Below are 16,831 nucleotides of genomic sequence, written 5' to 3'. Positions count from 1 at the left end.
ACTGACTCCAGTCTTACTGCTAGGTCTGGATTGGCAGAGTGTAATACCAAATCCCATGGCCTATTTGCAGTAAGCAACAAACAAATACAAAGTTTACACAGTACTAGCTAGCTTTCAGGAACTGACTAACCAACAAAGATTCAGCAGCATCTGCCTAACCTGAGAAGAGGGTTTATATAGCAGGTGCTGTCCACGCCTTACTCAGACCTCACAGACTGTGAGCACAAAAACCAGCACCGGATCCCCTGCCGTGCACAGAGCCTGTAACCACTGCACAGCAAAAGACCCGAACCGGAGTATCAGCTACGCTCAGGTTACTCCGCTAGCACTTGTCTCCCGGTTGCCATGACGACATGGCAGCACAGAGCAGGAGACCCTAACAGTACCCCCCCTCTGACGAGGGGTCAAAGAACCCCTACCACCGGGTTTATCGGGGAACTGCGAGAAGAAAGAGCGTAACAGTCTGGGGGCATGAAGATCACAACTGCGCACCCACGACCGCTCCTCCGAACCATACCCCTTCCAGTGCACCAAAAATGACAGCCGACCCCGAACCATCTTGGAGTCAAGAATCCTTTCAACAACAAACTCCCTCTGGCCACGTATCAGAAGAGGGGAAGGTCTTCCACTGGAAGAAGGATTACTAATCGCCCGTTTTAAAAGGGAACAATGAAATGTTTTATTGATACCCAAAGAACGGGGTAGATCTAACTGAAATGCCACCGGATTGATAACCCTAGTGATCTTATAAGGACCGATGAACCGGGGGCCTAACTTATGAGATGGCTGTCGCAACTTCAAATTCTTGGTAGACAACCAGACGAAGTCTCCTAATTTGAAGCTGCAGGGTCTTTTCCGCTTATCAAAAACCCTTTTGGTCACAAATGACACAGACACAAGGGCTTTCTTCACTTTCCTCCAAATACCTCTAAGGACCGAAACCACAGAGGAACCACCAGGCGTGGAGTCCAGGGGGTCAAAAGAATTGGCCTTAGGATGATGCCCATACTGTCAGGTCCGGGTGTTTTTGTGAATCCGTTAACCCGGAACCAACCACAGGTGTAGGTGCTGGGGTATGAAGAAAGCAGGGAGGACGAAGAAAGTTCCGTTTCATATATTTATTGAAAATAACAATTCAGTAAAATGGTAAATGGCAAGTTATTAATCACCATAATATACTGACGTATATTATGAAATAATAGAAATAATATGCAGGATATATCTTAAAGAAAAATAAAAGAAATGTTCAAGGAATTGCGTTTAAAACAGGCTGGAGAATAAATGTTGAATTGTCCAAATATAAACAAGCTTTGATGCTGAACTGTAGAATGTGTTTAACTGGGAAATGCAGACATGAAGAAATAACTGTGAGGATTTGCAATGAAGTTTTGAGAGGTAACTGAGAGACTGTGAAGAATTATCCTTGTAATGGCAACATAGAAAGTAAAAGTACTAAATTGGGTTACTTGCGAGTTCCGGAGATCACTGTGAAACTGTAGCAGATGATATAAGTGATGAACGGGTTAAATGCAGAGCAGAACAAACGAACAGCTGAAGTTAGTGGAATCCTCCAAACTCTGTATAGTTGAAAGCAGGCAGACAGGGTTTCCTCATGCAAGACTCTGGGAATCCAATTGTTACCAGTAGGTGCGTGATTAACTTACAGCACAGCGGGGAGCCGGTGGATCTTTAGCAGTGAAGGCTGCAGACGGACCTCTGGGAACGGAGGTGATATCTGGACCACGGGAATCACACAGGAATGCACGGAGAGAGCTCAGAGCTAGAGCACAGCGTTGATACAACAAAGCACTGGCCCAGAGTAACATAATCCCAGCCTACTTAAAGGCAGCATAAGCACGGGATTGGCTTACACCTGCCCACAGGTGTTTTCACAAGTGCTCTGTATTACCTATTTGGTCTCCAACATGGCCACCTCCTACACAGCAGACACACCGCAGTGCCTTAGGCCATTTGGTCCCCGCACTCCCAGTTCCCAGACTCTGCATTACGTGTGCCACTGATCACGCCGCGTCCCCACATGGGCGCACAGCACCGCGAGCAACCGCACTGGCAACGGATGAACCCCAGAACCCGCAAAGGTGAGAGACCGGTTCGTGACAGTACCCCCTCTTCTACGGGTGGTCTCCGAACACCTTTGAACCTTATCAGGATTTTTGGAGAAGTATTTCTGTACCAGTCTTGGAGCATTAACATCTTCAGAGAAAACCCAGGATCTCTCCTCCGGACCGTAACCCTTCCAGTCGACCAAAAACTGTAAACGTCCATATCGGGAACGTGAGTCCACAATCTCTTTAACTTCAAATTCCTCATCCTGCACAGAGTCAACTTTAGGAGATTTGGACTGGGTAGTACGGAACTTATTGAGAATCAAAGGCTTCAATAAAGATGTATGAAAGGCGTTAGGAATTCTCAAAGATGGTGGCAACTTGACTTTGTATGACACAGGATTGAGTACCTTTACAATGGGAAATGGACCAATAAACTTGGGAGCAAATTTCTTAGAAGGAACTTTGAACCTGAGATTGCGCGTAGAAATCCAAACTTGGTCCCCCACCTTGTAATTCGGTACAGCTTTACGTTTTCTATCTGAGAAAGATTTATAACGAGCGGAAGTTCTGACCAACGACTTACGCACACAACTCCAGATTCTAGATAGACGTTGAAGTTCTTGATCTGCTGCTGGAACCTCTAGGGCTGGCAATGGATGGAACTCTGGCACACGAGGATGAAAGCCGAAGTTAATATAAAAGGGCGTAGATTCTGAAGATGAATGGAAGAGATTATTATGAGCAAATTCTGCCAATGGAAGGTAGTCAACCCAGTCATCCTGTGAGGACGAAATATATAGCCGGAGAAATGTTTCAAGGTCTTGGTTGACTCTCTCAGTTTGTCCATCTGTCTGAGGATGATATGCAGAAGAAAAATTCAACTTGACATTTAAAGATGAACAAAGCAACCTCCAAAACTTGGCCACAAACTGTGTTCCCCGATCAGAGATGATCTCTCGAGGAAGGCTATGCAACTTGAAGATTTCAGAGATGAACAATCTGGCTAGTAAAGGGGCTGATGGTAACCCAGTTAATGGAATGAAATGTGCCATTTTCGAAAATCGATCCACTATCACCCAAATGGTATTTCGCCCTTTTGATGGAGGTAGATCGGTCACGAAATCCATTGAGATATGAGTCCATGGTTGTTTGGGTATGGATAATGGATGTAATAAACCTGGTGGAGAACTTCTTGGACTCTTATGTTGGGCACATTTAGGACATGCTGCTATAAACTCTTGGACATCGGCTTTGAGGCGTGGCCACCAATAAGACTGTTGAATAAATTTGAGAGTCTTTAGAACCCCAGGATGACCCATGAAGGAAGAGGAGTGAGCCCAGGTAAGCAGCCGTTTACGAAGATTTGTGGCGACAAAGGTCTTGCCAGGCGGAGGAACTGGGGAGGTTCGAGTCATTAAAAAGGACGTAGGATTCACAATGGCTTGATTCGTGGTAGCATCATTTGATTCAGAAGAAGCAAAGGGTCGAGAAAGGGCATCTGCCTTTTTGTTCTGAGACCCTGGTCGATAGGTGAGCTTGAAATTGAATCGTGTGAAGAAAAGCGCCCATCTAGCTTGTCGTGGATTCAAGCACTGAGCTGACTGCAGATATAGAAGATTCTTATGATCAGTATAAACTGTAATGCGATGTTGTGCTCCTTCTAGAAGGTATCTCCACTCCTCAAATGCCAACTTGATGGCAAGTAATTCTTGCTCACCGATTGCATAATTACGTTCGGCCGGGAGGAACTTACGGGAGAAATATCCGCAGGGATGGACCTTTTTATCTTCAAAGAGTTGTGACAACACAGCTCCTACTGCTTCTGTAGATGCATCCACCTCTAGTAGAAAGGGACGATTCAAATCAGGCTGTCGAAGAATGGGGGCTGACACAAAGGCTTGCTTTAAATCAGAGAAGGCTTTGATTGCTTCAGAAGACCAGTTCGTAGGATTTGCTCCCTTGCGAGTTAGGGCTGTAATGGGAGCAGCTAACGTAGAATAATTCTTAATGAATCTCCTATAGAAATTAGCAAAGCCAAGAAATCGCTGAATCCCCTTGAGAGTCGTAGGAGTGGTCCAATCTCGGATAGCTTGTACCTTACCGGGATCCATACATAGCTCTGATCCAGAAATGATGTAACCAAGGAACGGTATGGAAGATACTTCAAAGGTGCACTTCTCTAACTTACAATAAAGTTGATTTTTCCTCAGACGTGTCAGTACCTCTTTAACTTGGTGACGGTGAGACTTTAGATCCTTAGAGAATATTAGGATATCATCCAGGTACACTACTAGACACTTGTAGAGAAGATCACGAAAAAGTTCATTCACATAGCTTTGAAAAACTGCAGGTGCATTACAAAGACCAAAAGGCATTACAAGGTATTCGTAATGCCCATCCCGGGTATTAAAAGCAGTCTTCCACTCGTCCCCTGCCCGGATGCGGATTAAATTGTAGGCCCCTCGGAGATCCAATTTTGTAAACACAGTAGCTCCCTTTACCAGATCAAATAATTCTGGAATTAAGGGTAATGGGTACTTGTTTTTCACAGTGATCTCATTGAGTCCACGGTAATCTATGCATGGTCATAACCCACCGTCCTTCTTCTTAACGAAAAAGAATCCGGCTCCTGCAGGTGAAGAAGATGGTCTGATAAATCCTTTGGTTAGATTTTCCTGTATATAATCAGACATAGCTTGCGTCTCTGGGATGGATAGCGGATAAATTCATCCCCTAGGAGGGGTTTTACCCGGAACCAGGACGATTGGGCAGTCCCATTCGCGATGAGGAGGTAGAGAGTCTGCTGCTTGTTTACTGAAAACATCCGCAAAGGATTGATACACCGGAGGTAGGTCGGGAAGGCTAATTGACCGGAGAGGTACAATTGAGGCTAAACAGTCCTTGGTACAAGATTTACCCCACGAAAGGACTTCCATGGTTTGCCAATTAAGTTGAGGATTATGTTTCTGCAGCCAAGGTAAACCAAGTATCACATCTTGAGAGGCTTTGGGAATCACGTAGAAGGAGACGTATTCGGAATGGAGCACACCAACTTTCATCTTGAGACATACGGTTCGATGAGTAATTATACCATCTGGAATTCGACTTCCGTCCACTGCTGTAACAGCAACTGCTGCTTCCAGAGGCATGGTTTGAACTTTAGACCGTAAGACAAAGGCTGAGGAGATGAAGTTCTCGGCTTCCCCGGAATCTAGGAGAGCTGAAACTTTCACTGTAGAACTTGGAACTTCTAATTGAATAGACAAGGTCGGCTCTTTCCCAGAACGTGATTCTAAAGTAACTCCTAGCTTAACCTCTCTTGAATAAGCTAGGAGCGAGAGTTTCCCGGTCGGAGTTTGCAGAATTTAACTAAATGTTCGGAGGACCCACAGTACATGCAGAGGCAACCCTGTCGACGACGAAGTCGTTCCTCCTCTGTGAGGCGAGAGCGCCCAATCTGCATAGGTTCTTCTGTAGTTACCGGAGACTGTGATGAAGAATCTTGTCGAGGCCTAGGATGATAACGTGGACTGAATCGCTCTGCCCTGGATTTCTCTAAACTTCGCTCCCTGTAGCGTAGGTCAAGTTTGTTACAGAGAGAAATCAATTCATCCAGTTTAGTTGGCACATCCCGGATAGTTAAATCATCCTTGATTCTCTCTGAAAGTCCATTCCAAAACGCGGCGATCAGGGCCTCCTCATTCCAGTTTAACTCTGAAGACAACGTGCAAAACTGAATAATATATTGACTGACAGGACGTAAACCTTGACGTAGACGGAGAATCTCCAAAGATGCTGAGGTGGTCCTGCCTGGTTCGTCAAAGATTCTCCGGAAAGATGATACGAACTCCTTGTAATTAGAGAGGATAGGATCACCTCTTTCCCATAATGGTGATGCCCACTCCAGAGCCTGACCGGAGAGGAGGGCAATAATATATGCAACCTTAGAACGAGCTGATGGGAAACTGGCAGACAACAGTTCGAACTGGATCTCGCATTGATTCAGGAATCCTCTGCAAAGTTTTGGAGTTCCGTCAAACTTACTCGGAGAGGGTAACTGCAAGCGGGACGTAGGCAGCGTCACAGGAGAAGCTGTAGTGGTAACTGGGACAACCGGAGTTGGAATCTGGACTTGAGACGTTTTAATAGCCGAATGAAGAATCTCTAAACGGTCTGCCATAGTTTGCATAAACTGCACTATTTGTGTCTGTATAGACTCCTGGTTTTCCAGACGGGAAAGGATATCTGACGTAGCACCGCCTCCTGTGAATTGGTCACTTGACGGATCCATGTGGCCAGTGCTTACTGTCAGGTCCGGGTGTTTTTGTGAATCCGTTAACCCGGAACCAAACACAGGTGTAGGTGCTGGGGTATGAAGAAAGCAGGGAGGACGAAGAAAGTTCCGTTTCATATATTTATTGAAAATAACAATTCAGTAAAATGGTAAATGGCAAGTTATTAATCACCATAATATACTGACGTATTGCATGAATAATAGAAATAATATGCAGGATATATCTTAAAGAAAAATAAAAGAAATGTTCAAGGAATTGCGTTTAAAACAGGCTGGAGAATAAATGTTGAATTGTCCAAATATAAACAAGCTTTGATGCTGAACTGTAGAATGTGTTTAACTGGGAAATGCAGACATGAAGAAATAACTGTGAGGATTTGCAATGAAGTTTTGAGAGGTAACTGAGAGACTGTGAAGAATTATCCTTGTAATGGCAACATAGAAAGTAAAAGTACTAAATTGGGTTACTTGCGAGTTCCGGAGATCACTGTGAAACTGTAGCAGATGATATAAGTGATGAACGGGTTAAATGCAGAGCAGAACAAATGAACAGCTGAAGTTAGTGGAATCCTCCAAACTCTGTATAGTTGAAAGCAGGCAGACAGGGTTTCCTCGTGCAAGACTCTGGGAATCCAATTGTTACCAGTAGGTGCGTGATTAACTGACAGCACAGTGGGGAGCCGGTGGATCTTTAGCAGTGAAGGCTGCAGACGGACCTCTGGGAACGGAGGCGATATCTGGACCACGGGAATCACACAGGAATGCACGGAGAGAGCTCAGAGCTAGAGCACAGCGTTGATACAACAAAGCACTGGCCCAGAGTAACATAATCCCAGCCTACTTAAAGGCAGCATAAGCACGGGATTGGCTTACACCTGCCCACAGGTGTTTTCACAAGTGCTCTGTATTACCTATTTGGTCTCCAACAAGGCCACCTCCTATACAGCAGACACACCGCAGTGCCTTAGGCCATTTGGTCCCCGCACTCCCAGTTTCCAGACTCTGCATTACCTGTGCCACTGATCACGCCGCGTCCCCACACAGGCGCACAGCACCGCGAGCAACCGCACTGGCAACGGATGAACCCCAGAACCCGCAAAGGTGAGAGACCGGTTCGTGACACATACACACAAAGGAAGGGAGAGATCCCTGTAGCAGAGTGAGCCGCGTTGTTATAGGCAAACTCCGCCATGGACAGATGAGCCACCCAGTCAGTCTGACACTTGGAGACATAACACCTGAGGAACTGCTCCAAGGACTGGTTCACCCTTTCAGTCTGCCCATTAGACTGCGGATGGTAGCCTGACGACAAGCTGACAGAAATCTGGAGATCGGAACAAAATGCCCTCCAGAATTTGGCCACAAACTGGGATCCACGGTCAGAGACCACATCAAGTGGCAACCCGTGGAGGCGCACAACATGCAGCATAAATAATTCAGACAGGCGTCTGGCCGATGGCAGCCCAACCAATGGAACGAAGTGCGCCATCTTCGAAAACCTGTCAACGACAACCCAGATGGCTGTCATCCCCGAGGATTTGGGCAAGTCCACCACAAAATCCATTGAAATGTGGGTCCATGGCTTAGATGGAATAGAGAGTGGATGTAATGGGCCAACAGGAACCCCTCTAGGAGTCTTATTTCGGGCACAGATGTCACATGCTCGAACCCACTGATCCACATCCCTAGCCACCGAGGGCCACCACACCGCCCTAGATAGCAACTCCCGAGTTCTGGCAATACCCGGGTGACCTGCCGACTTCTTGGCATGGAATTCCAGGAACACTCGCTGTCTTAACCTAGGAGGCACAAACAAAAGACCTACCGGAAGGTCTGGAGGAGCCTGCTCCTGTGCTCTAAGGACTAATGACAAGAGGTCCTGGGTAATGCCCACTTTAATACATGATGCGGACACAATGGGCAATGGCTCCTCGGTGGTCTCCTGGATTGGACCAAAACTCCGCGAGAGCGCATCAGCCTTGATGTTTTTTGACCCAGGGCGATATGTTATCAAAAAATTAAAGCGAGCAAAAAACAAAGCCCATCGTGCCTGCCTGGCATTGAGGCGCTTCGCTGACTCTAAATATGCCAAATTCTTATGGTCGGTGAGAATTGAGACCACAAACTTAGCCCCCTCAAGCCAGTGTCTCCACTCCTCGAGTGCATCCTTAATAGCCAACAATTCCCGGTTACCCACGTCATAATTCATCTCGGCAGGCGAAAATTTACGGGAAAAGTAAGCACAGGGATGAAGGCGATTATCAGACACCCCCATCTGAGAGAGCACTGCCCCAATACCCATCTCAGAGGCATCCACCTCCACCACAAAAGGACGCTCTGGATCTGGGTGTCGCAGCACCTTGGCCGAGACAAATGCCCTTTTGAGACGGGCAAAAGCCGCTTTGGCCTCACAAGACCAGTGAGCAACATCCGCCCCTTTCTTAGTGAGTGCCACCAAGGGCGCCACTATAGACGAAAATCCAGTGATAAATCGTCTATAAAAATTTGCAAAGCCCAGAAAACGCTGAAGCGCCTTCAAACTAGTGGGCTGCACCCAATCCAGGACTGCCTGTACCTTGGAACCCTCAATTTGGAAACCTTCTGGGGAGATAATATATCCTAGAAATGCGATTTGCTGAACTTCAAATTCGCACTTCTCCAGCTTCGCCCCAAGCCGGTGGTCTCTGAGTTTCTGGAGGACTAAGCGTACATGCTTCCGATGTTCCTCCAGGGAATGGGAGAAGATTAGGATGTCATCTAAGTATACAACTAAGAATCTATCCAAATATTCCCTGAGCACATCGTTCATGAAGTCCTGGAAGACTGCCGGGGCATTACAGAGCCCAAAAGGCATCACCAAATATTCATAATGCCCTGAGTGGGTATTAAAGGCAGTCTTCCATTCATCCCCCTCTCTTATTCGGATTAGATTGTACGCACCGCGTAGGTCAATCTTAGAAAAAATGGTGGCAGTACGAAGCTGGTCAAACAAGACCGAAATGAGAGGCAGTGGGTATGAGTTTTTAATCGTGATACGGTTCAATTCCCTGAAGTCGATGCAGGGTCGCAACAAACCGTCCTTTTTACCCACGAAGAAGAACCCCGACCCAACTGGAGACTGTGAAGGTCTGATAAATCCCTTAGCCAAGTTCTCCTGAATGTACTCTGCCATAGCCTGAGTCTCAGGACGTGACAGGCAGTACAACCTGCTCTTGGGAAGCTTAGCATTCGGCAACAAATCAATGGCACAGTCATAGGGGCGATGGGGAGGTAGTACCTCTGCAACTCTTTTGGAGAACACGTCCGCAAAATCTGCATAACATGCTGGCAATCCTGGCAAACTTAGCTGCGAAAGCCTGACTGGAAGGCTCAAGCAACTCCTGAAACAATCAGTACCCCAACTAAGAATATCCCCAGAGACCCAGTCAAATTGAGGATTGTGGGCCCTTAACCAGGGTAACCCCAACACCAATGGGGCAAAAGTACAGACAGTCACATAAAAGGACAATTTTTCAGAGTGTGTGGCTCCAATAAACAAAGAAATCTGGCTAGTGCAAGAGGTAATTTTACCCTGGGATAATGGTTCCCCGTTTAACCCACAAATCTCAATTTCCGATGCCAAGGGTACTAAGGGAACAGAGTATTTCAGGGCGAATTGGCGGTCCATAAAAACCCCGTCGGCCCCACTGTCCACAAAGGCCTCAGTCTTGACAGTTTGACCGAGGATCTTCAAGGTCACCGGAATGATAAAAGTCTTCTTGGGAAATTCCGACTTCTGACCTGACAGGATATTTCCCATCACCTTCAGGCCCTGAAGTTTTCCGGCTTTTCTGGGCATGATACAACCACATGACCTTTATTCCCACAGTACAAACATAACCCCTGCTGTCTCCTCCGCGTCTTCTCACGCGAGGAGAGGCGGGTAGCCCCAATCTGCATAGGCTCCTCGGAAAATTCCTCAGAGTCTGAGGTTCCCTTGGGAAAGAAGGAAACCTCGGTCTCCCTTTCAAGCCTGCGCTCTCTCAGCCATCTATCCACCCGAATGGATAACTGCATGAGCTGATCCAAGCTATCAGGCAAGGGATATTGTACCAGTTGGTCTTTTAACTGGTTAGAAAGACCTCTTCGGTACTGGTGTCTCGGGGCTGGGTCATTCCACTGGGTATCATGGGCCAACCTCCGAAACTCCGTACAATAAACCTCAACTGGCCTTCGCCCTTGCTTAAGGATCAAAATCTGAGCCTCGGCTGAGGCCGTCTTGTCAGGGTCATCATACAACATGCCCAGTGCCGTAAATAAAGCATCAACACTTTTAAGCGACGGACAGTCAGGCTGCAACCCATATGCCCAGACCTGTGGGTCTCCTTGTAGCAAGGAAATCACTATGCCCACCCGCTGAATCTACGACCCAGAAGACTGAGGCCTAAGCTGGAAATATAGCTTGCAGCTCTCCTTGAAACAAAAGAACTGCGAGCGATCTCCAGAAAAATGATCCGGGAGATTTACTTTCGGCTCCTTAACCCCTGAAGGTACTGCTGCTGCGGGAGCTCCGCCAGCGGCCTGCGAGGTGTGCATTTTAATGGACAAATCATTAAATTGTCGTGTCAGGACCTGCACCTGATCGATCACCTGTTGCAAAGTATTTTGAGGGGTATGCTCCATATTCCCACAAAATTTCAACAGGAGTATTTGGCTGCTGAATATGTTATGCACACCAGTGCCAGCAGGAATGTACTGGTGTCTGAACGGTGAGGGATGCAAAACAAATGAACTCACAGACAGACTGGGGAATATGACATTACATACACAGAAGGTGATAGGGTAACAAAATAAACACAAAGTGAACAGAGAAGCCCAAAGGCTAAGAAACTGGGTGTCTCCCTAGTATTAGGAATGCTCAGATGTAAAGAAGCGAGATGTAGTGATTTAATACGTAGAGAACCCGAAATGCTGTTGCTAAGGGCAACAGGAAAACCCTAAAGGGTTACCAACGGGTGTGGCAGTAAACTCCTTGTTCAGAGATGGAATAATAGACACAAGGAGAGTCTCCACAATCCTAGTCCTCACTTGCAGTGCACTGGTTCTGCTTACTGCCACTAAACTGACACCTGAACACCTTGCACAGTGAGAGAGGATTTTGGCAGGCAAGTCTGAGAATACAGCCGCAAACTTGCTAGGTTCACAGAGTAGCAAAAGAACCCCAGCAGGTTAAACGACTGACTCCAGTTTTACTGCTAGGTCTGGATTGGCAGAGTGTAATACCAAATCCCAAGGCCTATTTGCAGTAAGCAACAAACAAATACAAAGTTTACACAGTACTAGCTAGCTTTCAGGAACTGACTAACCAACAAAGATTCAGCAGCATCTGCCTAACCTGAGAAGAGGGTTTATATAGCAGGTGCTGTCCACGCCCCACTCAGACCTCACAGACTGTGAGCACAAAAACCAGCACCGGATCCCCTGCCGTGCACAGAGCCTGTAACCACTGCACAGCAAAAGACCCGAACCGGAGTATCAGCTACGCTCAGGTTACTCCGCTAGCACTTGTCTCCCGGTTGCCATGACGACGTGGCAGCACAGAGCAGGAGACCCTAACAACTAATCGACATATGGACAAATCCACTAATGTCCAGGTGGTTTGTGATGCAACTCTCAACATTATGAGTGTGGTTGCAGGTTACCCTGGCGGCTGCCATGACTCCTTCATCCTCAATCAGTCATCTCTGTTCGATAAATTTGAGGACGGACAAATGCCTGATGGCTGGCTGCTGGGTATGTTCCAAGTGTGTTGTGTGTATGTGTGGTAACTTCAAACTCCATTGTTTTTTAGGGTAATTACTCATCATACACATGTACTAATATTGCCTATATCTGTTTTTCAGGTGATGGGGGTTATGGCTGCTACTCTTGGCTACTTACTCCATTGTCCCATCCTGATTCTCCTGCTGAACACAGTTACAATCATGCACATAAGTCTACGCGGAACGTGATAGAAAGATGTTTTGGTGTGCTGAAATCTCGGTTTCGGTGTCTGGATAAATCTGCTGGGCTTTTGTTGTATAGTCCCTCCAAGGTGACTAGGATTGTGTTCTGCTGCTGTTTTCTCCATAATCTGTGTTTGAAACAACATCTGCCACATGATGATGGAGAAAACAGTCAGCAAGCAGAGGAGTTAGAAACATCTGGTGACAGTGTGAGTACAGATGTAGGGAGGCAGGTAAGGCAAGAAGTGATTCAGCGGTATTTTACCCGTAAGTATTTTTTTAATACAAATCACCTTGACTAACCACTTTGATTAAATATATTGTTGGTGTGAATGTGTGTTTTGTTCGTTAGTGTTTGTTCTTTATACTGGTCTGTACATTTTTAAAAAACAAATTAAAAAAAACATTGTCACTCATTACCCCATTAAAACAAACACACATAGCGTGTTTTACAATGATTGACGCGGACACAGGAATTTTTGAGAATACAATAGTAACAATTTTATTGTGTATCACAAATTTCATGTATTCTTCATTTTTTTTTTCTTTTGTGTGCTGGGTGCAGAGGTTTGAGCAGGGTCGCTGGGCCGTGTTCTGCTTGATCGTCGAACAGGGGAGGTAACTGGGGTCTGGCTAGGGGTAGTCGTGCCTGAGCTGGAGCTGGCTTGTTGTGCTGCCATCAGAGTTATGCTTTGGCTCAAGTTATGAATACTGGCATTCAGCTGATTATTTGTGGCAGTGTTGCTGGCCACAATCCGAGACAAAGTTTCATTCACTACCTGATTGTGCTGAATAACTTGAATTAAGGCTTGTTGCTGCCGCTGTTGCTCATCAATGATGCGCGTCAAATTTGAAAGCATTTGCGTGTTGTCCGCCCTGATTTGCTCCATTGATGTTGCAATTCTGCCTACCTGAACAATCAGTCTTCCCGAGTTCCGACTAATGCGCGGAAGATGATGGGGCAGACTGACAAGGTGTTGTGTGTGTGTGTTCAGGTAGGCAGTGTTTTGGACCTGTTGTGTGGCCCAACTGGTCCAAAAGTCTGCGGACATTTGTTGCTGTGGTGGAGTAGGGATCAATTGTGGCCTTACTGAGGCTTGGGGCATATCCTGCTGCTGGGTTGGCTGGGTAGGATCAACGGGCGTAAGGTGCAGTGTAAAGGTTGGCTGTTGGTCAGGTTCCTGCTGGTCGTCCTCGGCCATGATGGTTGGGTCTGTATGGGGTGACCAACAGGCACTGTTTAGTTATAATTAAATATCTTTGCTTGTCCTAAACATGCCATACTTAATAATACTCATGGCATTTTTTTTTTAAAGGTGTGTTTTAAAAAACTAGGAATCTTTCCTTTACAAACACATATGTGCCTTCACAGGCGTGCGCAGAGACTGACTGGCGGGTTCCGCACCGAACTTTCCCCCCCTCCACAGCATTATAGTGTTCTCTCACCTCCCCTGTCCTGGATATAGACTGCTCACCTGGATGGCCCAGAGGAGCAGATCAGGTAAGCAGTCTACATCCAGGACAGGGGAGGTGTGAGAACACTATAATGCTGTGGAGGGGGTGGGGGGTTAAGTCCGGTGTGAAACCCGCTATTCATTTTCTGTGTACGCCTGTGGGATCAATTTCCTAAGATGGGTGTTTAATTTAAAATGGGATGTTGGCCATAGCAACCAATAAGACTTTATTTTTCTTTTATTTTGCACCTTCAAGAAGAGAATACCTGGAATCAGAATGGTTGCTACGGGAAAACATGTCATCTCAAATAGAACTCACATCTTAGTAAATGTACTGTGTCTTACTTTTTGTTTTTGAAAATGTAATGTTTTTACTCACCAGACAGCTGAGGTGATCGTGGCTCATCACTTTGGGGACTAGCCAAAATTGCCTGTGGTGGCTGGGCCAGCACTGCGGAGATGCGCCGCCTGGGTGGTGAAGATGGAGCCGCAGAATCAGACTCCACACGACGCGTCTTACTGGGCCTCCTAGGTAAACTCACAGAGCCCTGTGATGGCCGCCTTAAAGGAGGGCGGCTTGCAGAAGACGAGCCTATGTGAAAATATAAACATTAATATTTTGTGCTTCTATGTGTTTGCAGAATATGTGACTACAGTGAATTCTTACCTGCATTCCCACCATCTCCATCATTTGGCTGTGGCCTGTCTGTGGCGCTTCACTGGCGTACTGTTGAAAAATTTGAATCAACATTATTACCATACGTTGAATATTCATTGTTATATGAAACTCCTTATTGTGATGTAAACATCTTGAACCTAATGTTAAGTAAACTATTTTATGTTTAAGCAATTCTGGATTACTTAATTGGGTGTGTATTCGGAAATTAAGATGGTGTTGCAATAATTAAGCCATAAATATAGATTAATTCTGCACAAGATAGTGCAGTGAATTTGAAAGCCATAATTGACACAAACAAATTTTGTGGGGAAAAAAACCCACCACAAACATCATTAACCAAAAAACAAACAATATTTAAAAAATGCTATTCTCAAAAACAGTTAGGGACAAGCAAGATCTCTGATTATGTATTAGAACTACACATACCAGTGGCGTGCGGTGAGGTCAGTGGCTGGTGAGGCACTGCAGCCATAATGTCCGCCAGATCCTGCTGATTACCCCTACCGCCGCCGAGCCAATGCCCACTACTGCCTCTGAGCCAATGTCTGCTGCCACCGCCAATGGCTTACAAACTTGCCTACCATCAACTGACCCAGCCCTCCGCTACTAATTTGCATCTCAGTCCGATGCCGCCAATGCCCGCTGCCTGCCTGCTCATCATACTTGTGTTATATTGTACATTTTTATAGAAAAATAAATAAAAATTAGTGTTTGGGAAGGGAGTGGGAGGAGGACATGAATTCAATTTTGTTGTCCAGGGCTTCCATTAACTTAATGGAGAAGGGTCTGAATGGGTTAAAAAATGTAAAAAAAAAAATGTGTGAGGTCCCCCCTCCTAAGCATAACCAGCCTCGGGCTCTTTGAGCCGGTCCTGGTTGTTTAAATACTGGGGAAAAATTGGACAGGGGTTCCCCGTATTTAGACAACCAGCACCGGGCTCTTAGACCGGTACTGGTTCCAAAAATACGGGGGACAAAAGATGTAGGGGTCCCCCGTATTTTTAAAACCAGCACCAGGCTCCACTAGCCAGGGACATAATGCCACAGCAGGGGGACACATTTATGTAGGTCCCTGTGGCCGTGGCATTACCCCCCCAACTAGTCACCCCTGGCCGGGGTTCCCTGGAGGAGTGGGGACCCCTTAAATCAAGGGGTCTCCCCCCCTCCAGGCACCCAAGGGCTAGGGGTGAAGCCCGAGGCTGTCCCCAGCACCCCTGGGCGGTGGGTGCCGGGCTGATAGCCATAAGTGTGTAAAAAAAAGAATATTGTTTTTTGTTGTGGAGCTTCAAGGCCCAGCAAGCCTCCCCCGCTTGCTGGTACTTGGAGAACCTCAAGTACCAGCATGTGGGGAAATAACAGGCCCGCTGGTACCTGTAGTTCTACAACAACAAAAAATACCCAAATAAAAACACAACACACACCGTGAAAGTAAAAATTTATTAAAACACACTTACACACTCACACATACTTACCTACATCCCACGCCGGTCACATCCACTTGTCCAGTAGAATCCAATAGGTGGTTCCTGTAAAAATGAGAGAGAGATTACTTACCTACATCCCACGCCGGTCACGTCCACTTGTCCAGTAGAATCCAATAGGGGTACCTGTAAAAATGAAAATTATACTTACAAACGAAGTAATCCAAAGGAGGAGAGAGAGAGAGAGAGAGAGAGAGAGAGAGAGAGAGAGAGAAATGAATGATTATTATGTACTCGCTGACGCGAGAAGACGTTAGCACAGACAGGGGAGAGTGCTGCTGCCGGCTGGCCTGTAGCTTTGCCCCCAGTAGCTGTGCCCCTTGTGGCTGTGCCCCCAGTTGCTGTGCCCCCTGTAGCTGTGCCCCTTGTAGTTGTGCCCCCAGTTGCTGTGCCCCTTGCAGCTGTGTCCCCAGTTGCTGTGCCCCCTGTAGCTGTGCCCCTTGTAGTTGTGCCCCCAGTTGCTGCTGCCGGCTGGCAGGATGGAGCAGGCGCCCCCAATAGTTATGAGCCCAGTAGCTGTGCCCCTCAGTAGTTGTGATCCCTCTAGCTGTGACCCTAGTAGCTTTCCCCACTGTTGCAGCACCCCCTGTAGCAGTGCCCCGAGTAGTTGTGACTCCTGTAGTTGTGCCCCCAGTCGCTGTGCCCCCAGTAGTTGTGCCCCCTGTAGCTGTGCCCCTTGTAGCAGTGCCCTGAGTAGTTGTGCCCCCTGTAGTTGTGCCCCCTGTAGCATTGCCCCCAGTAGTTGTGCCCCTTGTGGCTGTGCCCCCTATAATTGTGCCCCTTGTAGCTGTGCCCCCAGTTGCTGTGCCCCTTGTAGTTGTAACCGCAGTTGCTGTGCCCCTTGTAGCTGTGTCCCCAGTTGCTGTGCCAC

General features: G+C 46.8%; 1 long non-coding RNA gene across 1 annotated transcript in view; it reads left to right on the top strand.

The window, feature by feature from the left end:
- Window positions 1–14,616, top strand: part of LOC134927338 (uncharacterized) — a 42,193-nt gene extending 27,577 nt beyond the window's left edge. The window contains exons 4-5 of the long non-coding RNA XR_010177616.1: window positions 14,184–14,333; window positions 14,443–14,616. This is a non-coding gene — a long non-coding RNA (uncharacterized LOC134927338). The remainder of the gene's footprint in view (window positions 1–14,183; window positions 14,334–14,442) is intronic.
- Window positions 14,617–16,831: the final 2,215 nt, after the last annotated feature.

The sequence above is a fragment of the Pseudophryne corroboree genome, chromosome 5 (assembly GCF_028390025.1).
Source record: "Pseudophryne corroboree isolate aPseCor3 chromosome 5, aPseCor3.hap2, whole genome shotgun sequence".
Lineage (NCBI taxonomy): Eukaryota > Metazoa > Chordata > Amphibia > Anura > Myobatrachidae > Pseudophryne > Pseudophryne corroboree.
This window is presented reverse-complemented; position numbering and strand designations above follow the sequence as displayed.